At 39.5% G+C, this 27,968-nt stretch overlaps 1 long non-coding RNA gene across 1 annotated transcript in view; it reads left to right on the plus strand.

The window, feature by feature from the left end:
- The window catches only part of LOC134200937 (uncharacterized), a 34,536-nt gene extending 23,297 nt beyond the window's left edge, over positions 1-11,239 (plus strand). Inside the window, exon 2 of the long non-coding RNA XR_009976062.1 lies at positions 10,584-11,239. This is a non-coding gene — a long non-coding RNA (uncharacterized LOC134200937). The remainder of the gene's footprint in view (positions 1-10,583) is intronic.
- Positions 11,240-27,968: the final 16,729 nt, after the last annotated feature.

The raw sequence follows: 27,968 nt of genomic DNA on the forward strand, positions 1-27,968 counted from the left end.
TAGCGAGTCATCTTATTGGCCGGCTATTAATCAAATGTATTGAAAGATATCAATTTTATTGGATCGATGTGCTACATTATTCTTACTGGGTCATCGTGTTTTTTTAACTTTTACTTCTTGTCCAAGCGAGTTTTAATGGATATACCAGTTAGTTCTCGTACATTTAGAGTTAGGTGGGGACAGGAGCGCATAGATTTTGCGGTAGGCAGCGGCTTGGCTCTGCTCCTGGCATTGCTGAAGCCCATGGGCGATGGTAACCACTCACCACCAGGTGGGCCGTGTGCTCATCTGCCTACAAGGGCAATAAAAAAATAAAAAAAAGATTAAGCAAAGTGAATACCAACATTTTGTCAAAATGTATACAAAAGACATATTTGAAGTCACACATACATACCAAGCTAATACGGTATCATAGTATTAAAAAGAGTTAAATCTATACGTGATGTTATTCCATCACAGTAAAAATATTAACAGCTCTATTATTGAATGAAATTTCGCTTTCGTTAAGTCATTTAGTCTGTTTTTTTAGCTGATATAAAGCTCTGACGCCCGATGGTGCTAACAAATACATGAAGCTCATCATCATTTCTAACTGATCTAAATAATGAAACTAGTTCATTATCAGGTATTAAGTTACAAAAATTAACTGTGGTAGGAAAATCGGACTTTTTTAATCAGCAATACTATGTATGTTGGAATTCTACTCTTTCTTTCTATCTTTTAAGCTTCGCTTTCTAGGTCATAAAAATTGTGCATTGACGTACGACTGAGAAGAAGAAGAAGAAGATCCTTACATCTTATTATCCTTAAAAGTAAAGATCAGCTTTGTCCGTCGCAACGACGCCCACAAAATTTTATTTAAAGAGACTGACAAACATCCGTTTCATCCAGCTTCCCGGCTAATAATTTCGCAGCTCATTGCGGACGGAACATGAGCGTGGAGTCAAAGAGCCGATCAATGGTCCGTGACGTTTCTGACGTGATTCATTGACGTTTATTACTCACTTTTAGTGTTTCAAACTACTCATCCATATAGCTCTGCTTAGTTAGACAGACATTGAAATTGTTTTTCTCTTATTACAGCTATATGCGTCGCCTGTTGCTAGTCGTAGGCACATTAGCGAAGAAATGTTTGAACTTCAACTGTACTTCCCTGCCCAGTGTCCATTGCTGCTTAGATGGGTGGACGAGCTCACAGCTCACCTGATGTTAAGTGGTTACTGGAGCCCATGGACATCTACAACGTAAACGCGTCACCCACCTTGAGATATAAGTTCGAAGGTCTCGTATAGTTACAACGGCTGCCCCACCCTTCAAACCGAAACGCATTACTGCTTCACGGCAGAAATAGGCAGGGTGGTGGTACCTACCTGCGCAGACTAACAAGAGCTCCTACCACCAGTAAAAAAGTCGAATGCACATTGGCGCAAACATTTGATCTTCAATTGTACATGCCCATTGTCCACGTGTATTTTGCAATACGTTAGACACTTCAGGCGTTCGTCAATGCTGAACTCTACTCACGTAGATCTTTGTATAACTGTGTAAAGTTTAAAAGACACGCTGTTTCGTCTCCGTCTTCAAAAAGCAGCCTGCTAACGTTATCAGTCTACTGAACCATGGTTAATCATGGAGGGCAGCTGAATTCACGTTGCTATGGTTAAAGACTTCGATTACTGCATAAGATGGTCTGTATCTTAAAAAAAACCCAAGATTCCGGGTACTACTTAGCATCTAACTTGCCGTGAACTGATTGATTTGTTCGTGAATAAAAAGGCACTTAAAAAATAACAAAAAAAATTAAGGAAGCACTGACATCAAAATACGTAAGCATGAGACTCCAACAATGAATTTGGTAGATTTGGGATGTTTAACGACGGAGGGAAGATCTTCCACCGAGCGGGTGATATTGCTCGGTAGACCGACGGTCCGAATGTTGTTGTTCGGAACTTGTATATATGCGCTTTATCTTGAAAATGTCGTAAGCGAGATTCAGGCATCTGTCAATTATCTTGCGTTGTATGATGGCTACCCGCCACATCACTCCCCTCCGAGACTGGAGGTCGTGTCATATTTAGTTATCGTTGTCCGTGCTGAGATTAGCTTGCAAGTGCCAGTGCTGCTCGAAGTTTGCGGTGAGTCGAAACTGAGCTTGAATGCTGCGTGGTTGTCGCTAGTGCTGCTCGAAGTCTGTGGTGAGTCTAGACTGAGCTTGAATGTTGCGTGCGTGTCGTGCGTAGTCCATGTGATGCAGAGCTGCCACGCCGGAGATGTGTGACCCCAAGCGTTGATGATCCGGTCGTGGGCTGCGATGAACTGTAGCGGCGTGATGAGGCAGTGTGGGTGCGTGCCGTAGGACCAGGAAGCGCGGTGAGTCGGCTGCGATGGTCCTGTTGAGGCTGCGATGCTGGCTTGCTGTGGGACAACTGTCCATGACGTGCTTTTATCTGCGAGAATGCGGGGATTGTGGTAGCCGAAGTTCTTGATGCACTGATGATGAATCAGAAGGTTGCGTGTTCACATCTCGTCGCAGGTCACCAGTTTGGGGATAAGCGACGAAAGGGAAGATCTTCCACCGAGCGGATGATATTGCTCGGTAGACCGACGGTCCGAATGTTGTTGTTCGGAACTTGTATATATGCGCTTTATCTTGAAAATGTCGTAAGCGAGATTCAGGCATCTGTCAATTATCTTGCGTTGTATGATGGCTACCCGCCACAGTAGATAATCCTATAACTTTCTTATTATAGGCTCCTTTTAAGCAATAAAAAAATAAATAATTAAAATATGACTTTTGATGCTGCTGGATGGCAAAAACGAAGTTTGCTGTAAGATTTTTGATGTAGTTTTTATACTTATTCTGCAGAAACCCTTAGGGTAACCTCGTTATTTGAAGACCAAACAGATTTTTCTCAACGATGATATATTTTGGCCCCTTCCTGAATTCAGGTCGGCACTCGAACCTCGCTCCTTCAAAAAGGAACCCTTCCTGTAAATTCGAGAGGGTTCTTTTCATGTCATAAGGTTTCTCTTCTCTTGAGGCCGCAAAGTGATTTTTGCTTTTCTTTTGCTCGAAAAGAAATTCGTGTTAAGTTCTTTAAGGTTTCCGTAATTCTATGATGGTTCCCTAAACTTGGAATTGGTGATTGGATTTCAGATAAAAGGTTTTAGCCGAAAAAGTTCTATTAGTGAAGACAAACTGTATGCACTTTACTAAATAGATTTTGTAGTGTTTGAATCATTATTGCTTGATTAGTACAACGCAACGTGTCACAAAAAAATTTTCTAGCAATTTTCCTACGTGAAAACCGACGTGTGAAAGAGATCGCTTATAGCGATAGACATCATTCGCTCATTGTCCTAATTGTTTCAGCTTATTCATTAATTTCCCAAATAACATAATATGTTTTGGTGTTCAATAAAGTATAATAGATTTTATTCTGCTCTGGGTTTTCCTTTTCTAGTCTAGCTTATCTTGGCTTTCTCTTTATAGTTCTAAGCGCGATAGTCTTTAGGTCTTATTCGGCTAGAGAATTGGTAGTCCGAAAATAAGGCAGCTTATTGGGAGTCCAAACGATACTAGATGATTATTTTTGTTGCTTAGATGGTTAAACGAGCTTACAGCCCACCTGGTGTTAAGTGGTTAATGGAGCCCATAGAGCACATCTACAACGTAAATACCACCACCCACTTTGAAATATAAGTTCTAAGGTCTCAGTATAGTTACAACGGCTGCCCCACCCTTCAAAACCAACACGCATTACTGCTTCACGGCAGAAATAGGCAGGGTGGTGGTACCTACCCACGCGGACTCACAAAAGGTCCTACCACCAGCTAGAATCTCTTGATTATGATAAGCTTTTTACTGCCTACAAAAGTCAATTGGTGCCAAAATTTACCTGAGGACTCTCGAGACAAGAATAACTAACCAGTCCCCCAATACCTCAATCGAGATTAGAGCTCAAACCTCAGGATATAGTATTCGGAACAACAATCTATATATTAATACGTGAAGCAAAAACTTTGTATCCCTTTTTACGAAAATTGCGCGGACGGAGGAGTATGAAATTTTCCACACTTATAGAGAATATAGAAAAGAAGTGCACAATGCTAATATTTTTTTTTAAATAATGCATAAAAGATACATTAAATCAATAAAGAAAATATTACACACACTACATACCATGTATTTGACGCACACACGCATGCATACTATTTATTGTCAAACTTTTGTTCTTGACGTCTGTTGTCATATTCAGAATAGAATATTGTTTACCTTTAAGTATTAATATTTTTTTATAGTGTACCCTTGGCGAAATTTGTGATTATAGAAGTATAAAATACAATCATAATAGTGTAGAAACTTACAATTCCAATTAATTATAGTCGAATTTCGACTACTGCGGGACCTATAGTACCAACAAATACATCAGAACATCAGTAAATCAGTTTAAACAGCTAAAAGCAGACACTACAAAACTGTGCTACGCTTTCATGCAAACAACGGATTCATAACGCTATCACTTAATCGAATTATTAATTAGCGTTGTGCTCTTACAAACAGCAGGGCTCGACTGATTAACAATGACCAATTTCATAAATGCATTATTTGCTGTGTGTCTGGATTTGAACGTTTCATTTCGTACTGAATTATCAATCTGTATCGGAATCAACGTTTTTGGTATTTGTGATTAAATCGTGGCGTGTGAATATCATGTTTTTATTTTCTTTAGATAGCTGTATATATAGTCGTTTTTATTATGTATTTCACGGCCGTCTGGTGTAGTGGTAAGTGACATGGTCACTACACAAGGGGGTCGCGGGTTCGAATCCCGCCAAGGGAAGATATTTGTATGATAAATATAAATGTCTTTTTCAGGGTTATGGGTGTATATTAAATATATGTATGTGTATAATAAAAATCTTACATTTATATCCGTTATCTGGTACCTGTAACACAAGTTCTTTACGAACTTAGCACGGGACCAGTTAACGTGGCGTGATTGTTAGTAAATATTATTTAATATTGTAATATTTATAGCAAAGTTATAGAGACAATTCATATTATACTTGCACTATCTAATAAAATATAATCAATGTTTGTTTGTTTGGTCGTATTTTACGCGTTAGCATACCGTTCATCCGATTGAGATCAAACCTTGTCGACTTATTGCTTGCACTTGCGTACAGGTTATAGACATTAAAATGAGAACGCGACATTAATTAAATAAAATAACTTAAGAATACTCGTATGTGTCAAACAGCGAAGCGTCACAAAGAATTTTAGTTTTAAGATTTTTTCATTGTAATCAATATTTTGTGTATCCGGTAGGATTAAATTTTTTACCGATCTGGGATGAATGATCTTAATTATTCCGGATTTCGCAATGAATCTCATTTCTAATCGCTGATTTGAATTAATCACGAAATCAATGGTTAACAGAATCGTTTCAATCACCGACTGTATAATTTACGGCGGTTAAATCATTTCAGTTCATTTCCTTCAGATCGTTAATTAAGAATCAGTGACTGCGGTTTCCTTATTAGGGCATGTCCATAGTCCATAGCGTACAATTAAATAAATGTGTGTGTGTGCAAGTCACACAAGGTAGAAGTGAAACTTATAACATATAAAAATAATCGTAAGGGTCAACCACCCCAGGGGAACCGCCTGCATGATCATTGTATCCCGACGCCAGGTAGGTATGATACAGCTAGAGAAATACGAGAACGTCTATCAACTGTGTAATATCTCGTCACCGCGATTCAGGAATTATTGAATTTACGTGCAGCGACATCTGTTGATAACAAACTAAATAAAAATAAAGTAGACATGGCGCGTAACGGAAGAAATTAAAATGGCGCGTAACCGAAAAACGTTACATACGTTTTTTCTTCCCTACGTCGATAAAAAAGTTTCACTTTAATAAGCCACATATTTTACAATTAAGATCGGAGATGAAAAGTGCGAGACGAATATTTGCCTCAATGCTATTATTGTTTGTACGTGAAATTCCATGACTCCGTTATTTTGTTTTCAGTGAACTGACTAAGGTGTTTAGAAATTAGGAGAATTACGAGATAAAGAATTGGCAGAGACCATAAAGTAATTTGTCAGCAGTTTCTTTCGTAGAACATGGGCTTCAGTTTCTGTGGGCAATTCTCAGAGACTTAGATGACCGCGAAGAACAATGTGGCGTTTGTTACTAGGGAATTCATTAATTTATTTATAGTTTGTTCACTTCGGGGTAATTTTGGTTTTGTCACAGATTAGATTTGTTATGCAGCTGTCTCAAGCAGGTAAATTATACCACCGGATAGAATTTGAATTATTTATATAGGTACCATTATTTATTATATTTATTTTTATCTATCTATCTATCTATCTATCTATCTCCCCCAAGCTTCGCCACAGCGACTGACCCTGCGCTGCCTGCATTTAGGGAATGAAATCATATTATGTTATTATTCTGACATCCGTTACTAATATTTACAGCTACCCCCAATTCACAATTCACTTCGTACGAAGCGGTTATTGTAAACACCAAATTCACATCTCTTGAGAAAAATGCGTAAATCTCAGTTAGTGTAACTTGTTAATAAAAACACTAGTTTGCTCTTATATACATGTTTGCTTAGTGAAAGAAACCGAAAGGTCGCTGGTACAAGTACCTACCGACTACACAGTGTGTGTGTTTCCCTCGGTCTATTACAAATAACACAATTTTCTATATTAAAAGAAGAATTTGTTGGGAGTATATTATTATTATAGCTCCTTACATATATTCAAGCGAAAGAAAATTGAATTTCAATATGAATAACTCCTAATTTCGTGTCTTCCCTGAAACCGGCGACGTTTGCTTTCCTTCCACTACATTACCTGCGCGGAGATTAGCTGCCGCCGGCCGACTTACTGACCCGAAAGCTATTTTACCGTCGGAGTTATTAATACACAGGTACCTAATAATATATAAGGAGGATTTTTTTCTTTAGATAAACCTACAGAGTAACCAAATGTATACTTTTTCTTTTTTTTAAAACGTATAAATATAAAACCAAAAATGCCAAATCCAAAACACTTAGCATCAGATGTGTAAGCTCGTCTACCTTTAGTATGCTGCTGCGCAATATAATGTCAACTTTAGTTAAAGAAAATTCTGAAACTGCCGATGTCTAAAAGCGTCGGTAAGCGGTGCCCATTAGGTGGGCCGTAGGTGGTCTACCTTCCACGGCAAAGGCAGCAAAAAGCATATGATTTAGTTAGCTGCCTACAATCCTACTGTGCAGCAAGTTGTCTCGCCAACGACTTTCATGCTGAAAGAATACATCATTTAGTACAATCATTAGTACATCATTTACCTACAAATTTTAGCATTGTCTTTTTTTTTTATTGCTTAGATGGTTGGATGAGCTCACAGCCCACCTGGTGTTAAGTGGTTACTGGAGCCCATAGACATCCACAGCGTAAATGCGCCACCCACCTTGGGATACAAGTTCTAAGATCTCAAGTATAGTTACAACGGCTGCCCCACCCTTCAAACCGAAACGCATTACTGCTTCACGGCAGAAATAGACAGGGCGGTGGTACCTACCCGCGCGGACTCACAAGAGGTCCTACCACCAGTAATGTGTCTGTGTGGTTAGTATTTTAATTATTTTAAAACATATAATTATGTATTTGTTTCACAACGTAATTATAGGTGACCCTAATTTGGGACAGATGGCATGATGGATAAAACAAAATGATTTAAATGGCTTGTGTGTACCAGTCGCATTTCAAGTTATCTGTCAACGTAAAAACAAAACATTCCTACGTTACAAAGTCTTAATATACATTCAAAGCAAAGCAAATGATTCACAGTACGTTATTACTAATATTAAAACGCACCCTCTTCCCTTCACACACGAAGGCAAAAAGGACATTTTTAATCTAGCTGAATCTTTTAGTCGTCAGTGAGATATTAAAACTTAAACAAAACCTTTTGTTTACGTCCCCTGTTGTCGCAATCTTCCACACCCACCCCTTTGTGGAAAAAAAAGCGCAATTATTTGTCATTTTTTCAACAGCTGCGCTTCTGTTTGTACTCTTATGGATTAATTGTGTTAATGATCATGGAGAAATAAATCTATTTTATGTACGGTAACTGAATTTCAATGCGTTACACAATATGTAGACACGATAATTTATTAAACTCCCTTGATAAGTCGTTCTTCTTCTTCTCCATCGCTCCCTCATTACTGAGGATCGTGACTCCGTTTGAGCTTGTCGACTGCCAGTCTCCATCGGTTCCGGTCAGTTGCCTGGTGAAGTGCAGCGCTAAGTGGTCCGCTGGTTTGCTCAGAGATCTGGTCGGACTAACGTTACGGATCCATCAGATCCATAGATTATACACTTGTCGAACACGTCCCACTCGGTAAAGAGTTCGAAGTGCAACCTAATCTAAACATCAGCCCGCTGAGTTTCTCGCCGGTTCGGATCACTGAACCAACTAAGAATATTTACTCACATAATATACTTCGATATAATTAGTAAAAATAATACGATATAACAATTACTGTATACCTATTATCGTGGACATATTTCAGTTTTCCAGTGTACAAATCAATGATAAAATACCGTTAAAAATATTCTTTATACCGCATAAATATCCACAGTTAATAACCAATGTTTCATTCATTCGAAAGAAATCAAAAGCCACTTAAAACTGACTATAATATTGGGTATCCCTATAATTACGGTAATATCGTGAGTAAAATGACAGCATTCCGTTTATTAATGGTCGAAGGGAAATCCAAGGCGATTAGAAGGAGTCGATCGTCTATGGATATTATGGGCTTTTAATATTTTTGATGCTATTAAAATGATAAATATTATTACATTCGATTGGCATACTTGCTTTGTAATTTAAGAGTTGGTTTTTTTTTTTTTTTTTTATTGCTTAGATGGGTGGACGAGCTCACAGCCCACCTGGTGTTAAGTGGTTACTGGAGCCCATAGACATCCACAACGTAAATGCGCCACCCACCTTGAGATACAAGTTCTAAGGTCTCAAGAATAGTTACAACGGCTGCCCCACCCTTCAAACCGAAACGCATTACTGCTTCACGGCAGAAATATGCAGGGTGGTGGTACCCACCCGCACGGACTCACAAGAGGTCCTACCACCAGTAATTACGCAAATTATAATTTTGCGGGTTTCATTTTTATTACACGATGTTATTCCTTCACCGTGGAAGTCAATCGTGAACATTTGTTGAGTACGTATTTCATTAGAAAAATTGGTACCCGCCTGCGGGATTCGAACACCGGTGCATCGCTCAACACGAATGCACCCGACGTCTTATCCGTTAGGCCACGACGACTACATTTTTGTTACAGTTTTGATGGTCAGACGAAAGAATGACTCGCTTAGTATTAAAAAGTCACTGAAGACCAAAGAACACTTTGCTTTGAAAGGATGACTGTCTTATTTCTCTATCTTCAATCAAAAGTAAACAAAGAAAAGTTAAGATGTCTGACTACTTCTGTCTATCACCTTTTAGATCTGACTGTAATTAGATATGTAATTATTTGGAGCTTAATCAGGAATAGGTCATCGCTGAAAACTCTTAAGCTTTGTTTCACAAATCGCCTGCACGGAATTTTAGTCAGTACCAGAAATACAGAGTCAGCCAGACTACTTCTTCATCATCTTTTTTATTTATTTATTTTTTTCTTAGACGGGTGAACGATCTCACGTCCCACCTGTGTTAAGTGTTTACTGGAACCCATATACATCTACGACGTAAATGCGCCACCCACCTTGAGATATAAGTTTTAAGGTCTCAGTATAGTTACAACGGCTGCCCCACCCTTCAAACCGAAACGCATTACTGCTTCACCGCAGAAATAGGCAGGGTGATGATACCTACCTGTGCGGACTCACAAGAGGACCTACCACTAGTAATTAAGCAAATTATAATTTTGCGGGTTTGATTTTTATTACACGATGTTATTCCTTCATCGTGGAAGCCAATCGTGAGCATTTGTTGAGTTATTTCATTAGAAAAATTGGTACCCGCCTGGGATTCGAACACCGGTACAATGCTCAACACGAATGTACCGGACGTCTTATCCCTTAGACCACAACGACTTCTAGACGATCTTGAGACGAGGAGTACAAATTTCATTTACATAGTATAATAGCCGTCCGAATAGTTCAAATTTGACTGCTTGGGAGCAGAAACAGGCAGGGCAGTGGTACCTAGTAGTGGGAGCTTTTAATACCGGCTGTACATTGTAGACTCAGAATATTAATTTGTATATTTTCTGAATAGCAACGTTTTTGATCAACTTTACCGATTCTTGTCAATGATGCAACTGCGTTCTAAGTCCATGGTAAAATTACGAATATTAGAAAGTGCCTCTTAAGCTTACATGTATCGTATTATATCAATGTAATATTGAATACAAAACTTTTTTATTTTGCAGAGTGACTAGTTGATTATCAGGATCATACACTAAACCATGGCCTCAGATTGAGTATTTTGCAATAAGCATCGCAATTTCTATATTGTAAATAAAACTCAAGTTGATATTTCAGGGTTGATCTTGAACCTTCGGAATTTTTCCTCCAGCGAAGATTAAATCATAAAATCCTAACATTGCTCAACTCAGTTTAACAATGAAGTAAAGGAAAAATTTCAAAGTGAAATGCGAACATCTGTCGCGGACGCCGTGATTCGACTCAAGAATTCCCGGGGACAAATTTATTCTGTCCCTTATAGAGTAAATTACAAGAAATATTGTCAACGCCAACTGCTCCCAAACTTCCGACGGGCTTGATGGAAACAAATTGGTGTTTTCTTTGTGACAAAAATGTGGAATTTTCTGGTGGAGTACAAGGGTTTCGTGCTAAGTGTGATAGATGAAAAGTCTGCGGGACATTTGATGAAGGCTTTGTATGGTTCAGCAGAAGAGAATCGTAGAGAAGGTTTGAAGGAAATTTATGGTTGATTAAGTTATCGACTGGGCTTATCCTGAGTTATGAAACTTTGCTCTTCCAGATTTTCAGATCTCATTCTTTCTCAATTGTATTTTAAACATCAAAAATACGAGATTTCACTATAGATATTTGGGATAGTATAATATTTTTTTGACAAATTAATATTGGTATCGAATCTAGAAATAATATGTATCTATGCTGAAATGCAAATATTAAAACAGCTTAAACAAACAAAATAAATAAAAGGAGAAAAACATGTTGTTTAAAATAATATTAAAAAACTTCACATACAAAGGTCGTAAGCTAGGGTTGCCTCCGGTGTTTTGGATACAGCAAACAAAAACGGAACGAAAAAAAATACACCAAAACCCTTAACCGCAGAAATTTTAAACGAATTAAATCATTTTCACGATTTCAATACGACTTTAATACACTTGAAATTACAGTTCTGAGAAGTCGTTCGAACGATAGTATCGGTTGGATGGTTGTTAGAAGAGTAAGTATATCTCTAAACTAATCAAAATGTTTTACAATATGTATATTTATTACTGTTAACTCATCTTCTGCATTCTTTCCATCAATCAAGAACGAAGAAGCTACAAAATTTAAATCTCCAAACTAGATCGAACATCTAATTATATTTCCGCGCGGGACTTGCACAATGACGTCCTTTGTCCTCTGTAACGAGACTGCACTATCGGATGCCTGCAAGACTTTGTGAAACTTTAGCTCAATCGAAATGACGGAGATTTCGCTGGGACGTGAACGAAATCTAAAATTGCATTGTGACTACGTTTAATACAGGTTTAAGTTCTTACGAGTCTTTGTTAAGCGAATCCAATAGCTGGGATATTCTGCAGTTCGAATAATTCACCTTGTTTTGAAGGGAAAATGTCCCGAACATTTTACATAAGTATTGATAATCAGAAGGCAACGAAAGGGTAGGTTGCAACCTCGAATACAGCTGTCAACTATTTTTCTATTTATTCATAGCCTTTCCCTACCTGAATATCATAATTCTCTGCACCAGACGGCACCAAGCATGAACTTCTTCTTTTTATTTTTATCAGCCCACAGAAGTCCACTGAATGAGAGATGGCACATTGAGCGTAGTAGAACTTCTTATTTGGTATCGACGGTATATACAGAAGTCAAGCTGGTATTATGCACCGGTGTAATATACCGTTTTGCAATCAGATGCGGCTATTACGCTGACGAAGCTTTGTTGTAGCATCTATTTTGGTCATTGTTGTCCAAAAGTCAGTTAGGCCCTTTGGTTGGAGGCTTCATGATAGTAGCTTTAGAACAGTCGAAGTTTCTTGGGCTCGTGGTGAATGGCCATTGCAGGTTCTTCGCTCCGTCCAAGTGTCCATTCTGTTCCGGCCCCTGGCTGACCTGTCACCAACTAGATGTCTACAAAGAAGAATCTAAATGTAAGCAAAATTTCCTAGTAAATATTAAAACAGTTTTCCTTTGTCCGTTTTCCGGAAGCTGGGAAGGCTTAAAGCCGACGTTAAAAAGACGACGAGAGACGAGTGATAGTGAGGAGCCACAGAAAAGAACCAATAAACTACTCGAGGCTTGAAGTTTAATTAAATTTCGTATTGTCTTAAATTTTTCGGAACAGAGCATAAGCGGTTGACGTTTTGAAGAAACTTAAATTAAAATTTACTTGTCTGTATTTATCTTGTAGCATCACATAACATCAACAAACTAAACATTTAATAAAATTTCATGAAATGATTGATGATTAGCGTAATTATTATGAAACCAGCAAAGCTTAGAAATTATCGTAATACTCGCAGTTTTGTCTTGGAGAAAGTGGCACGGTACGATAACCCTCTTTTCGCGGTTGCCTCGAACTAAATATCCCAGATGATGGAACAACACAAAGCCGCCTTCGTTTTATCAGATCATCCCGATGCACTCTAGGTATAGGCACTCCAAGCACCGGTCATCATTCTCGTCAAATTCGTCATAGAGTGCAACGTGCAACCTAGCTCATAGACACAATCCACTGAGTATCTCATGAGGCGTTCTCAGTGTGTCATGATTCCGATACGATGGTCAGCAAAGTAGTGCTTTTGCTTTGATCCGGCAGTAGATTCAGCGAAGCACTGTTTTTGCTGGGGCTAGTGTTAGCAATTCTCTCAGGTTCACTCCGTGAGCTTCCTAACGGTCTACGTGAAGTTGGAATAGCCTCTTCGGCTACCGACGATTAGGTAGAATTTTTGTTATCTTGCTAGAATTAGTGTTTGCGGATTCACTCGTGTACTTACCTACCACTCTGAGAGTAGCTTGATTAGCCCTTAAGACAATTGCTCGTTCTGGTTTAAAGGGACTAAGGTGGGGCTAGGCTTAAAAAATGACCTTATGTTTCAATGTGAGCGGCGTGTGTGTGATGTGGCATGGGCGTGGTAATGTCGATAGGTTCCAATAGTCACTCAGCATCAACTAACCTATTGGCAAAACTACACCAATATTCTTAATAAACTAAAAAAAATCGCAGTCTCTCCTAACTTTCGCTCTATACTTAAACTGAGTTATCGCTATACTTCGCGAACTTCAAAGTTGTTCGGTTCACCTCAACCAAGGCTGAAAGGCTTAACATTTAAATTTCTTCATTAATTTTCAACTAAGGCAATGAAATATGATTTAATTTATTTTTGCGCTCCAGATTTTATTCTCGGCTTGAGTCAATAATATCTTTATCGAAGCTGTTCCGTTTAATTTCGGGTCTGGTTGTACTTGGCAAATAGACACTTTCCTCTAGCACAGGGTAAGCACGGTATTTTGGATTTAAATCAAAGATTACCTCTTGCTACCCAAGCAATCCGCGATTCAATTCCTGTGTATTAATATAATGGCAATCCTTTATAGACTAAGGTACAATACGTCCATCCAATTGGTAAAACGTGTAGTAGACAAAGAAAGACCGCACCTATGGGTGTGACTGTGTTTTGAATAATCTATAAACAAAAAAACGACATTTATTGCAACAACAGTATGAAAGAATTTTAAGGTTAACGAATTTTAAATAATTTTAAGGTTGTAATATATTAAAATTAAATTCCTTATCCTCGTTCCCTGGTAGCTGAGAATCGTGACTCTCTGATTGCCGTCGGTGGGCTGTCACCGGCCCGATGGAGAATTGTACTGAGAGGTATCTCTAAGCTTTTTCGATACCAGTTTAGATTTTCATCCTTCTGGCTTCTTGCGTTCAATTTTTGTCATTCACCATCGGATGCTAGACAGCGTCTTAGCTTCCTTGACGCCCTTGTTATTGTTGATGTCCATGAGCGATGGTAATCACTCACCATCAAATAGATCGGTGCTAAATCTGGCTGCATGGGCAATAAGAAAATCCGCTCGATATTATGGAAACTCTAAAGTAGGCATATTTCAGACAAAATATTTCAGGAAAAATTTGGTATCATTCTTTATAAATTATAATTTAAATTGTTGACTTCTTCGAAAACTAAAGTAGTGCTAGCAAAAACTCCAAGCTAGGCAACTTATTTGTATTCTATACTCGTTTTGTTCGCGTGCCCCGAATTCATTTTAATACCAGACTCGGAATGATTCCTGAAAGTACCCGCATTTTGTTTAAATTGTGTATTTAAATTTAATGCTTTTTCGCATATTTACTGCTACTAATATAGAAAAGTTACTACGAAATGCATAAATTTATGGTGCTATTAAAGTAAGATCAATTAAGATAGGAGCTTTATTCTAACAAACCGAAGTCATACGGGATCTAGGGTATAGAATGTGGAAAAGTGTACAAAAAAATAAAATACAAATATGATCAGAAACTTCGTTATGTGTTCGTATTTTTTACAATACACCGCATCATTTAATCTTGGGGATGGTCAATGATAGTTGCTTCTAAGAGTTGAAATTCTGCGAGATGCTTCCAAGCATTTCCATTTAAACTCTTAGCACTTTCATTCCATATCATAGTGTGAGAAAACGTATTGATTGTTTATTGATGGAATAGCAAATAGATGTATTTTCTTCTGTATTTTTCAGATACACAGCAACCCTAACAAACGTCTTCATCTGCTTTCACGAGCCATCGCCAGTCTTGTTTTTTTAGGGATTTTCGCTTAAGCCCGGGTTACGTTTTTATTTTTACGCCGATATGTTTTATGGGATATTATTGCTACTGAATAATACGATTGGCGATTTAGCGAATGCTTTGTAAATATATTTAGATTTTTATTACATTAAACAGCTTTGCTGAATAAAGAACAGATCGGGGCTTGTGGTAAAAGTCTATGTTTAAATGTTAGGGCATAAGCTGTTATGTAGAGATCTCCTTAATATAATTTCGTGCAGTCATAACACATAGGGGCGACTACTCCGTGGTCGGCCCCGACGAACCCACGCACGTCCCGTCCGCCGCGCGATATCAGCCCGATGTACTGGACGTGTGTGTTCATAAGGGGCTACGGTGCCCCGTAACGATCGAGGCACTGTACGACCTGGGTACCCCCCATCTCCCTATCCTGGTGACACTGGGTATGGGGCTCACCCGGGTTGCGACCTCGCCCCTACGACCGAAGGTCGACTGGGAGCTCGTTAAGAGACGACTGGTCGACCTTCCTGTAATTCAGGACCCCAACACCCCTGAGGGGGTCGACGACGCGGCGGTCCGCCTTGTCGACTCCATCAGGGGAGCGATCGACCAGGCGACGACTCTTGTGCCCAGCGGCGGGCCCAGAGGTATACTCCCGGCCCATCTGAAAGCGATTATTCGCCGGAAGAGGGGCCTGAGGAGGCTCTGGGCGACAACTCGTTGTCCCAGGATCAAGCGCGAGCTTAATGAGTTGGAAGCGGAGTTGGCGGCGAAGATTAGCTCCTTTCGGGGCTATGCGTGGGAGGAACGGATTGAGGAGGCCCGTGAGGACCCCTCTTCCGTGTCCCTCCACCGACTTTGCCGCCAGCTCTCAAATCGGCCTGCCCCCACTTGTCCACTTGTGGACGAGAGGGGCAACCGATGCTTCTCGGCTCAGGCCCGCGCCGATGTCCTGGCCGCAATGCTGGAGCGGCAGTTCGCTCCAAATGACTCTGTATCCTCAGAGGCCGCATTCCACCAATCGGTGGAGGAGAGCGTAGCGAACCTACTCTCCTCCCCGGTGCCACCGTTGGGAGATGATGATTTCATCACTCCCAGCGAATTGCGCCTCTCCATCAAGCGGATGAAGAGGCGCAAGGCGCCGGGTGAGGACGGTATTCCCTCCCTCGCATTCTTCCACTTCCCTGAAACGGTCGTGTCATACATGACACGGCTGTTCAATTCCATTCTGTCCACAGGACACTTCCCGGGAATTTGGAAATTGGGCAAGGTCATTGCCTTGCCCAAGCCCGGCAAGGATAGGAGAAATCCCTCCAGTTACCGTCCGATCACCTTGCTGTCGCATGTGGGCAAGTTGTTTGAGCGGCTGCTGCTGAGAAGGGTGTCGCCGCACATCCTTCTCAGACCCGAGCAATTCGGGTTTCGCAGCGGTCACTCGACAACGCTGCAATTGGTCCGCGTTATGCATCACTTGGCGGATCGGTCCAACGCGCGCCAGTACACGGCCGCAGTCTTTCTCGATATCGAGAAGGCCTTCGACCGTGTCTGGCATGCGGGACTGGTTCACAAGTTGTTGCAGAACACGGACCTCCAGCACGCCTATGTGCGACTGCTGGGGTCGTACCTGGAGGGAAGATCCTTCCTTGTCGCGGTCGAGGGCGCCAAGTCGTCGGTGCGCCCAGTCACGGCCGGAGTTCCTCAGGGGAGTGTCCTGGCACCACTCCTCTACGCTCTCTATACCAACGACATTCCCACGCTTGAGGGCAACCTCCAAGCGTGGGAAGTGGGAAGCTACTAGAACCCCCTTCTATGGTAAGATAGTCGGCTTAACCGGAGTGATATGAGAGTGCTCATAATGAGTGCCCCCATGGGACTGAGCTGTCCACACTCGTCATTTCCCCCCACATTGTTGGGGTGCCCCCTTATGGGGACCCATTTCCCACCCCGTTGGGTGGACCACTCCCCCTCATGGGGAGTGACTATACGTCGGTCCCTCCCCGCGACGGCCTTCCCCTCTTGGGGAGTTCTTAGCGGGTGAGCGCCAAACTAGTGCCGCGGCCCCCCCTCTGATTTGTAGAGGCGGGGCTGCGGCATGGGGCCGGTGGCGGGCCCCTCGTCTGCTGTCTGTTGCCCTGGCTCTTGTATATAGTATGTATTTAGTAGTATAGTTAGTTGTAGTTAGTTTAGTTAGAATTAGTTAGATTGTAAAGGAAAAAAAAAATAAAAAAAAAAACCGAAGCCAAGGACAGCAGCCGGCGCCGGGGTGCCACCTCCGCGGGCATCAATCCGTCGCTTACATCAAGCTCATCGTATTATGTATATGTATATATTTTGTCGATGTGGAGTGCGCCGAACGCGCATACGAACCCCCTTCCCATTCCCCCCTGCATCAACTCACCCCTGCCCTATGTGGTAGGGAGCTTCTGCCCGGGCAGTGGGGTTCGCCCCGAGGCCCGTTCCGTGCCCCCGTAAGGGGGTTCGACGACCCTTCTTCTTCTCTTCAGTCATAACACTATGAGTATTAATATTTCGCAGAGAGCCACCTCCAAACCTCCTTGACACAACGAAAGTCAACTAGAAGAAAAAGAATGCCTGAAATAAGGAATTTAGTTTGCAATTCGATCTTTTCGTAAGTTTATATGAACGATCTTCGAGATATAAAATAAACCACTGCAAAAAGTAATTTTGGAATAAATGCTACAATCCTTATATACTGCTACTAGAATATTAGCCTTTAGCAAAAGGCGTACCTTGAGTTTGTCATTTGTTTCTTTACTTCGACTTAGGAAACAAATCGAGGGACACTAAAGTGGAGGAGATTTGAAATTATGAATTCAATTAGAATCGAGAGAGATTGTAGATACCGTGTGCTGTAATATCTGCTGTTGTTAGATCTCAAACTGATATAATTTGATTGAAAAGGCCCTCAGAGCACGGATGCCATGACGATTTGTATACATTGCTGAAATCAGCAAAGTGTGGCATAATAGCGAAACAAACTTAGATCCTTCGGGAAACAAGCGGCTCGCGTGATTGAATTAGTTTGTGTTTGTATCGCGTGAACATTGCTAAATTCGAGGGGAATTTCCGTAGTTTTATGTGTTATTTTTTACGTGTGCACCCCCTTTGGGATCAGGTATGATTTGTTCCAATCATAAGTTCCTCATAGTGCAATTCTCTTGCGAGTTTCTTTCGGGATGAAATTGAAAACGTTATTGAGTTGACATGTAACGGGTTTCTTCGGGACTTGACGCTTTCACAAGCTTCAGCTTTTGTTGTTTTATTAGAATAGACGGGTTGTCAAGTGTCGCGTTAACTGATCACTAAAGTCCAAAAATATTAGGGTAACCGTGCCAATATGGTCTCTAAATACAAAACACGTTTAAAAGTAAGAAAATTATTTTTGTCATTCGTCCATAGTGGTTTTAAAAGAATGAATGGTCTCCAAAGCTTATAGACAACACGAATGTCATTAGTTAGTATGAGAAAAAGTGTTAGTTGCACTCAGTTGCGTCTGTCCGAAACTCAAAATTATTTCGTGATAGTTAAAGGTTGAATATACCAGCAATAAAACCATTAAAATGAAATTTGAAACCAACCGGTAATTTGATTTATAATATACGATTTTATATTTATTTCAATAAATTGTAAACATTTGTGAGGTATCTACGTAATTATTTGATAATTTAGATAATGCGAATGATCTGTGGAAAGCGTTTTTATTTTAAACAATAACGTAAGTTGATATAACAATCCCTGCTCGACCGGTTTCCTGAAAGAATTTCGACATTACCGGGTAAGACTTGGCGAGAGTGGTAATATCCGGTTACAATAGCCCAAGGGGTCGCGAGACTAAATAAATTAACCGCTATAAGGGATGTGACTTCGGATATGTAAGAAATTCTTATAGGATCGCTTATAGGTTTTTTTTTTATTTTATTGCTTAGGTGGTTGGACGAGCTCACAGCCCACATGGTGTTGAGTGGTTACTGGAGCCCATAGACATCCACAACATAAATGCACCACCCACCTTGAGATATCAGTTCTAAGGTCTCAAGTATAGTTACAACGGCTGCCCCACCCTTCAAACCGAAACGCATTACTGCTTCCCGGCAGAAATAGACAGGGTAGTGGTTCCCACCCGCGCGGACTCACAAGAGGTCCTACCACCAGTAGTCTGGCCTTTTTTACCACAATTAGGTAAAGAGGTAACTGTATAAAATTGTTGGATGTGAAAATGTGGAATTTTTTTTTTTATTTTTTTTTATTGCCCTTGCAGGCAGACGAGCATACGGCCCACCTGATGGTGAGTGGTTACCGTCGCCCATGGACTTCAGCAATGCCAGGGGCAGAGCCAAGCCGCTGCCTACCGCTTAATACTCTCCACAAGCCTCGTTTGAAGAAGGACATGTCATAGCGCTCAGGAAACACCGTGGAGGGGAGCTCATTCCATAGCCGGATGGTACGTGGCAAAAAAGATCTCTGGAAACGCACTGTGGATGACCGCAGTGGCTCCAGGTAGTATGGATGAACTCTACTCCGGTGGCGGGCGGTGCGATGGTAAAAACGAGATGCCGGTATCATCTCGAACAATTCCTCAGAGCACTCCCCATGGAACATACGGTACAAAATAGCTTAGCATAAAAAAAAATTGCGAGCTTGTTTGTCCATTTAAGCTAAAAATACCTACGATAAGGAAAGTCAACATCTAGTGAAATGAAAAAAAGATATCTGGTGTCGTGGGACACCGGATAGGAACGAAGTTCCTTATTATAAAAATATTAATTTTAAGTTCTATTCGAGGCATAAAGAAAATAAAACTGGAGGTTTCACAACAACGTCATTCGGTAACGTGCGAACTTATTGTGGTACACTTCATTCATGGTTGTTTGCATAAGAGTTAGTATATTGCGCAAACGAACGCTCTGAGATCGTGGTCAATGAATGATAAAAATATATTTTATTTTTTGTACATTGTTACAAAGTTAAGTCGTACACTGCGTGCGTTACTAATAAAAGTCTTACGTTACGGACGTTTTTTCCCGGTTAGGATACCCCTCCGCATCGTCCCATAAGGAGCTTCGTTCCAAAAGTACAGTATGTGGTTTCATTTCGATTTATAAATTCGTGTATAAACTACCCAAGGCAAACCTTTCCTCACATCATTCAAAATGTCTGGCACCGCGAACACGTGTACCGTAAACAAACAAAATTCTTCAACAATCAATGGAATACCTCTCTGCTTGCCCCAAACAAAACTAACAGGCGTGAACATCCAGTTGTGACATGAACACAAGCGTGAAACCTCTCGCACCCGATTTCGATCATTACCCAAAAATAAACCTCCCTTTGAAGTTTGAAACAATAACAGAACAGCGGCGCGGTGACATTCGGTGTTCTGTTAATAATGTAAAAGCATGAGTATACACCCAACGATAGTCGTTACAGTGGTTGATGGATATTATAAGGCAATAAATAATAGTTTAAAAAAACTAACAAAATACGCTTTTATAGAAAATCCAACTATAAAATAGAAAATATTTTTTACTATAATATTTGAATTAAAAATAGTGTCTCTTCTTTTTCTCCACCTTATACCAATAGGTGGGGTCGGCACAGCTAATTTTTCTCTTCCATTCTCTTCTATCAGCCGTCATCTCAACACTCACTCCTCTCTCTCTCATATCGGCATTCACACACTCCATCCATGTCTTCTTCGGTCGACCTCTTCCCCCTCTACCTTGCACTACCATTTCCATACATCTCTTAATTATATCTCAGGATATTATCAAAATATCCCTTCTACTCATATCTGTTCATAAAATATTTATAGCTACTGATACCATGCTCCCGCGCTTTTTTTGCAATAAAATCAGTTTTTCTCACACTATTTTTAATTCAAATTAATTTTTTATTTTTTAGTCGGATTTTCTATAAAAGTGTATTTTGTTAGTTTTTTTAAATTATTATTTATTTTTCATTTTTTAGTTGAATTTCAATTTTTTTAATATTTTTTCCATTTTATTTTTAATATTAAATTGTCATCAGTCCTTAGTAAGTATACCAAATTTCGAGTTAATCTGACGTTTTGAAGGGGTCAAAATCATGTTCAAAGATTCCGTTACATACTAACATACATACGTCTGAAGCTAATAAAAGCGTATTAAAAATTTACCCTCTTTTTAATTTCTGGGATGTTAAGCTTGAAAGGGCCTGAACTCAGTGTATTTTAATTAAGTGCTCGTTGTTGGCACTACAATGTAATATTAATAGTATGTAAGACAATGTAGTGTTTTTATAGTACCATCAACGCACGATAGGTAGCGCCTGAGGAGTTTCAACTATTATGTGTTGTGAGAATACAGACAAAAATCAGATAGTACATTTGTTTATGAAGTCATGTATTTATTTATATTGAACATTTAGTGTTTTATGTTTGAGTGGTGGTTCACAAGTGGTAGTTCGTATTGTAAGTCTGATTGAGCTGTTACAGCTGTAATATGGCATTGCACATCTCTACCCCACAACTGTAATACAGTGTGAAGGGAGACAGCCTAAGGCTACTCAATTGAGACTTATATCTCAGTTTTCTAGCTCGATGGCCTCACTCACATTATTTTAATATGTAACAAATATAAACCCTCAATTATTGAATATTTGATCTATTCAGCGCTTCCTTTTTTTATTACTTACGTACTACGTCTTCACTCTCTTTCTTGTTTCTATAGAATTATATTCTTCATCGTCTCCACCCTATCCCACTAGGTGTGGTCGGTACAGCGAATTTTCCTATCCCATTATCTTCTATCAGCCATCTCAACCCTCACTCCTCTCTTTCTCGTGTCCTCATTCACACACTCCATCCATTTTTTCTTCGGTCGACCTCTTCTCCCTCTACCTTGCACTACCATTTCCATACATCTCCTAGTCACATGTATCTTCTCTCTACGCATCACATGTCCATACCACGCTAACTGTCCGCTCTTTAATTTATCAATAACTGGACTACTTTCTATAGAATTATATTAATTAAATAAATACATGTATAGTTTGTTTTCAGTAGCTTGTCGTCTGTTCAAGCCTTTACGACACGTGCCATTAGCACTTCGTCCGCTTGTCTGTTGATTTGACGACAAAATTACGATTTCACAAGAACAATACAAAAGTCTTAAAGGAAATATTACGCTCAGTGAATTTAGCCGGTGCGGTTTCGAGTTAATTTGTTGACGTTTTTACCGAGTTTTGAGATTCACTTAATGTTCTTAACAGGAATCTCGGTAGTAGATAAATTTTGAACGAAATGAGACAAAAATTGTAGTCACAACGCTGGCAATTGAATCAGTTTTTTTTTACTCTAATACTTCTTAAATAATATGACGTCACAGTACGCGGAAAAATTAATCTATTGGCTAGTGCACACCGCAGTTCCAGGTAACAGAGATGCACTCAACTCTAGAATCGGGTTGTTTGATGGAAAACAAATGATGGCCAGATCATTCGGAACACTTCCAATAAATCTATATTACAAAACTAGAGAAAGGTTTCTCAGTAGACTTAGCAGCTCCCAATCGTAAGCCGAGTAACCAGGATTATCGATAATCCACCTAGGTCTCTTCATGAAAGGCTCTCAAGTAATAAAGCGTTCAATAGAACCTTCGTTTCTGAGCACGACGTGAACGAAGAGTTAATGTCTGTCTGCCCAGAAATTTAATATATGAAAACACAAAAACACACCCAAAGGTACATCTGAAAGTAACGTGCTCCCTGAAATTAAAGAACTGACGTACAGTTACGAACAAAGGGCTACCCGTAAGCCGGGTACAGTCCGGGTAATCGTTTAATTAGGTGCCTCCGAGTTAAAGAATTAGAGCCGGCTCATTCGGGATTACAGTTTGTCACAGCACGAAGTACGGTTATTGGAGAAGTCTATTTATAAAGTTTGTTTGTTTTTTTTATGATTGAAAGTTTACTGGTGGCCCGAAGGCCTTTAGTTTGTTTGTCTGCTGGGGCGCATTGTTTGAGTTTAACATAGATATTGCAGTTTAAAATGAGGTTACAGTTGTGTTAACTGTGCACAGAGTAGCGTTCTTTGAGTAGCGTTGTTTAGTATTCTATATACTGCGATGACCATCCGGCGTTTACTAGCGATACAGCATAATGTAAGCCACTGCCATTCTAAGTCTATTTTACCCGTAAAACAACCATTTATGATTTATGGATGGGCCATTATGCAATGTAACTGACACTTCAATCCCATGACACTCGGTAGGAGTTGACATTCACTCTGTGATGGCTTTAGTAACGGCTTATTTAATACCATTTGTGCCGGCTATAAAAAGATATAAAAGTTTCCACTTGTACTTGTTGTTTCTTCTTCTCTTTCTTCTTCTTGTCTTAATCATTTTTGGTCTGGTCCCTTTATCGGAGCATTCGTGACTGCAATAATGGCGCTGTAGAGTGAGAGTTAGCGTTCTCTTTAATATTCGTTTTATAACATCGTGTTAGCAGACGAACAGTTCAACACCGACATGCCCCGCCCTCCATCCCCAGTGGAGGGCGGAAGTCCGGTGATTTCCTCCTGACAAAATAAATAAATAAATAAATAGCAGACGAACAAATGAGTATTCGTGAAGCCCATCTGGTGAAAATATTACGGGAAAAGCACTGTAGATAGACGCTGTGGTTTCCGTTTCCGTGGTTCGGAAACGTAAAATACCAATATGTAGCAGTTTTTCAGTCGCGATATTACAGCCTTTTTGATACGAGAAACAAATTTTATTGATTTTGTGAAAGACGGATCCTGGAAAAACACTGACGACCTTCCATTATTATTTGACATCACCTCACGAGTAATCGAATGAGTCGCTGATTGAATCTGCCGCTCTCGAGGGAAATAGTTCCCTCGAATCAACCCTTAGTTAATGGCACGGAACTTGCAGGAAAAATATTAGACTTAGTAACAGTTTTTGAACGATAGAAAGGCTATAATCATTTATACGTCAAAAAAGTTTTTTTTATTTTATTGCTTATATGTGTGAACGAGCTCACAGCCCACCTGGTGTTAAGTGGTTACTGGAGCCCATAGACATCTACAACGTAAATGCGCCACACACCTTGAGATATAGTTCTAAGGTCTCAGTATAGTCACAACGGCTGCCCCACCCTTCAAACCGAAACGCATTACTGCTTCACGGCAGAAATAAGCGGGGCGGTGGTACCTACCCGTGCGGACTCACAAGAGGTCCTACCACCAGTAAGAGGTCCTACCACCAGTAAGTACTGCCAATACAAGAACCGTAGTAGCTGCTCTTATTACTTTTGTAGATCAAGCGTGAATCTTAAAATAACGTAAAAATCTGTCGAGCTATTCATTAGCGAAACTGAATTTGCAACAAAGATTTGATTTACTCGTGGTGCTACTAGAGAATGTAAAATTACTCATACATGGCAGTGCTGTTTGTACCTTGATGGTAGGAGAAACATGCGCTCCCGTTTCGATGTTTAGATAACTTTTAATATGATGTTGAGACTTCCAACTCATGCTGATTTAACTAACCAAATCTATAAGGAACATCCAAGTACGTGATCATACTTTTCCTGATGTTAATTGGTTAGCTAACGAAGTCAAAGAGTTTGTTAGCGATGAAGTCAAAATGTCAATGCCTTCATTTAGAGATGTGGTCGAAATCTCAATTATGTGGTTTCTTCCATTGTTCGACTTATTCATGCATTTTTCGTGTAAGGTACGTAGGATAGATACTCTGCACTAGGGTTTTAATAGGGGCAGCTTTTTACCAAAATATAACGTGAATCTTGCTCATCCCATCATACTGAAAATTCAAATCTTGTGATGTGAACTTTGGTTCTCATGACATCAAAACAGGTAAACAAAATACGGTACATAAAACGCTAAGGTTGAACAAGAAACACATTTAAATACATTAGACAACGTAATCGTCCATAAATCATTTTTTTATCTTAATCCAATATTTCCGATTGGCTTCGAGGAAATGCAGGTTCTTTCATGGTTACGAGAAAAAAAAAATACAATCTTGAGATTTTTGTACCGAATTGCTCGACAATACCAAGATAAGTTTATATCTTAATATATCTAATATAGTTCTTACGTCGACGAGCTTAAGGACAATGCAGGATGCCAAGATATCTTTGCAAGAAACAGGGTGCCAGAAATGTTGCGTTCGATGAATAGGAAATTATATTACGAAATGGGTAAGAGATATTAGAATAGATAGGATTTTCCAATAGCGAAATGAGATGTTTTTCCCTTTATTTACCGTCACTCTTGTTTTTGTGAAATTCAAGTAAGCATTCGCGATAAACATTTTACTGTTTGTTTGATTTTAATAAATCCTTTTAGGGTGTTGGAATCTTTTATCCACTGTTTTGTATAAACCTTTTTTGGTTCGATTTTTTTGTAATGAATACATTTTTTCAGTTGATTGTTGATTAAAAAAAACTTAACAGTACTACATGGGATTAATTGCCTCGATTGGAAGACACATAGACAGTTAATACCTATAATTTTTAAGGAGGACACTCAACAAACTTTTTCTATAGCTTTGATGGTTGGACCAGCTCACAGCCCATCTGGTGCTAAGTGGTTACCGGAGCCCATAGACATCTACAACGTAAATGCCGCCACCCACCTCGAGATATGAGTTTAAAGGTTTCAGTTTTTACAGTACAACGACCTTCAAAACGAAACGCATTACTACTTCACGGCAGAAATAGGTGGGGTGGTAACTACTCTTACGGACTGACAAGACGTTCTACCACCAGTAATTATGCAAATTATATTTTTGCGGGTTTGATTTTTATTACACGATGTTATTCCATCACCGTGGCAGTCAATCGTGAACATTTGTTGAGTACGTATTTCATTAGAAAATTATTGGTACCCGCCTGCGGGATTCGAACTAAGACTAAGTGTCGAACCCAAGCCCGTACAATTCACTCACTAAGCACTACAACGACGAGAGACAATTAACTACCAAGAGTATGTAATAGTTTAGTGCTAAACACATTACTGTAACGACTTTGTGTAATAATATAATTAATACACTTACTAAAGTGCAAACAGATTGGAACCAATAAAAGGTAGGTAAAAATAATTTAAGTAAATTTTATTTACCTAATCACCTATTTTCTTTTCTATATTATTATGTTGTCACAGTGGGCCTACTATTAAATGGCATAACCGATAAATAGCATACGGGAGTGATACTAATATGAATACTATGGCATGAGGTTGAAGCATCAATTTGCGTTGTATAACTATGCCAGTCTTCAAAGCTCGTATATTTTTATTTGCAAAGTCCTAGGACTCAACTCAATTTATATACAGGCGGACCTGTGGAATCAAACCACAAATTTTTTTTAAGGGATTTAAGACCTGGTAACTGAGACCTTTAAGTCATGTCTTTTTTTAATTTATATTCATATTTTTATGAAAAATGATAAAATGGAGTGAAATGAAATGAAGATGATTAATTTGAGACATTAATCAACTGGGATGAAATTAAATGGGATGAAATATAATCTCAGTAAAATGTTGGTCATTCACTAAGATTTTTTTCAGTGGACTTTTTGGAGGTCCCGAGAAGTTACGTCCAGCGGCTTTGTTTCATTTTCCCACATTTGTGCACTTTCACAGGTATTAAACAGTTAATAAATCACCATTATTACACATTTAAACCCGAAGAAACACTAAATAGACAAAATAAAACAAATCACACAACTTCACTCCTCGCGTTCCCGCCAAAAAGTCCAAACCAACTAATACATTTCAAAATACCCCTACCGCCAATTCATAAATATAATCGTGCAGTTTTTCTTTTTTTTTTTTTCATTCTACGTCGATGTTTGTTTTTGAGCCAAAAATATTTCAATACACAAAGTTTGTATTGGATGGTGCCCGTCGATCCGGACAACCCTTTGCGATGGATATTCTAACTGCCCTCTCCAATATCCGAATATTAATATTCCGATGCAAGATTAAAAGTTACCGTTTTCTTTGGAAAGATAGATTGGTTTTTTTTTTTCATGGATTTTGCAGAACGTTTTTTTGTTATTTCTTTTAAATATTTTGTTTTATCGCCTTTATATTAGAAGACTGAACTGCATGGATTTCTGTTTGAAAAAGAACAAAGCCTTAAACTAGCCATTACCTTTGCCCCTTAATTAAAACCTTAACAAATAGACTTAAAGATACTTTTTTTTTTAATAAATTTGTGTTGGTATTTCAAGAAAAAGCAACTTTCTGATTCTCGTAGAGGTACATTTAGAACAAATTGGCTTTTCGAAAAGCAATACCAACATGAAATAGCCGCTAGCCTCCAGAGTTCAGAAGTGGCTTCACTACGAAATACGGCAATTACCCGTAGAGCACCGTGTCACACATCCTGCTGACTCTCAAACGATTTAGTGATGGACTAAATCTTCTCAAATACTATCGACAATATATCTTATGAATAAATGTTTAGTGTGACTTTGTGACGGATTGTCGATTGGAGATCGCGCAGCGGAAGACGTAACGTGGGACGCCCCCTGGCTAAGTGGTGCGATGACCTTCGAACGGTGGCTGGCAAGAAGTGGATGAGGAGAGCCGTAGACCGGGCTCAGTGGTGTGGATTGGGAGAGGCCTATGTCCAGCAGTAGATGACTGTGGGCTGATGATGATGATGATGTGACTTTTTTGGAAGATTATTTAGTAAATTATTTAAAGCCTAATCATAGTTATCGTGAAATTACTGACATTAAGTTGTCGCTAGTTAACTATCAATTGTAAACACTGCACAATACATTAAATGTAGTGATTTCGTAGGTTTTATCAACTCTTTTAGGACTTACTGTATCCAAGTATCATATCGCAGTTCTATTAG

The sequence above is a fragment of the Bombyx mori genome, chromosome 22 (genome assembly GCF_030269925.1).
Source record: "Bombyx mori chromosome 22, ASM3026992v2".
In the NCBI taxonomy this organism is placed as follows: Eukaryota; Metazoa; Arthropoda; class Insecta; order Lepidoptera; family Bombycidae; genus Bombyx; species Bombyx mori.